This window comes from Echinops telfairi, unplaced genomic scaffold, assembly GCF_000313985.2.
Source record: "Echinops telfairi isolate 266 unplaced genomic scaffold, ASM31398v2 ScPeMD7_1;HRSCAF=3_1, whole genome shotgun sequence".
NCBI classification, from domain to species: Eukaryota; Metazoa; Chordata; class Mammalia; order Afrosoricida; family Tenrecidae; genus Echinops; species Echinops telfairi.
The window spans coordinates 4,056,693-4,058,031 of record NW_022103897.1 but is presented as its reverse complement, the minus strand read 5'-3'; positions in this window follow the sequence as shown (position 1 = coordinate 4,058,031).

Genomic DNA, 1,339 nt, shown 5'->3' with positions numbered 1-1,339 from the left:
GACCCCACCCCCGAAGAATTTACTTCAGAGGACAGCACTGAAGCTACAACTCAGGAGAGGGATGTATCTGATCAGAGCACACAGGAGCAAATGAAGGAGGTGGAAGAGAGAATGGAGCACATCCTGGTCCACTAAGCCATGAGGAAGATATCCCTGCTGAGCGCAGACAAAGCACAGAGAGGACCATATGGCCGGCCGCACTACAAGACACGACATCCCTCACTGACACATAGACCCTACGGGGGACGACACTGGAGACAGCATGGGAACTGCACCCTACCTGACCCGACAACACTGAGGCAAAACACTAAGGCATGCAAAAGACCAGCAAGGGGAGCAGAGCAAGGAAGTCCCGAGGGGTCAGGGCGTGGTACCAGATTTGACTGGAAAACACTCCTAAAGATCAATGAACAAATCTTGAACTATTTACAGGCTTTTCTATTTTTTGTCATTGGTTTTTTGTTGTTGTTTTGTCTTGTTGCTTTGTGTGGGGAAAGCCAGCCCCTAACAAATCATCATGGGTCCAGTAGGCGCAATTGTACAGGGATAACAAATAAAGGTTATAGTAAAGACATAGAGAATAAGGAGAGACAGAAGAGAGATTGAAATAATGGAGTCAGACACATTTCACATTAGCATGCTCACCTCAGCCCTGCTTGGTGGTCCACGTGGAGATGGGTGGGCAGGAGAGAGCCAGAGAGAGAATGATTTATTGCTGTCCAAGGCTCATATCTGCTTAGGGAATGTGATTACAGGTAACCACACACATCACAGGAAGGGGCTGTATAATAGGCAATACAAGCAATAGGAGGGGGGTATAAAATGGGCATAGGCATAAAAGGAAGGGGATGAGCTAGAGGTGTACATGAGGCAAGAAGGGCAGACCCTAGATTCATGAAGGTGGCCTAACCTTCGTCACCCTTGAGTGGGTTTGACCTCCCTCGATTCTCCTTCAGGGAAACAATTTACTACTATCCTTATTAGAAGGGAGTGGGCCCTACTTATTGTGGGATAAACTGGTGTCTGCTTGCTCTAACCCTTAGGCTAATAACCCTTAGGAAGAATAACCCCTGACCTGCTTCTGTTGACCTCCAAGTATATAGGCATTAACCATGTATAGCAAGGAGCTAAGTTTGGCATATATTTGGGGGAGACAACTTGGGAGAAATCTTTCTGCTTCCCACAGCTTTGTTTTGCTCTGTCTTGATTTTTGTGCATATTATTATCTCTGAAGGTCTATCTAGATAAGATAGGTGGGATAAACAATCTGGAGGAGAAAATAAGGGGACTGACAGTTTCGGGGGACATAGGAGAGGGGAAGGTGAGGGAAAGGAAGTGG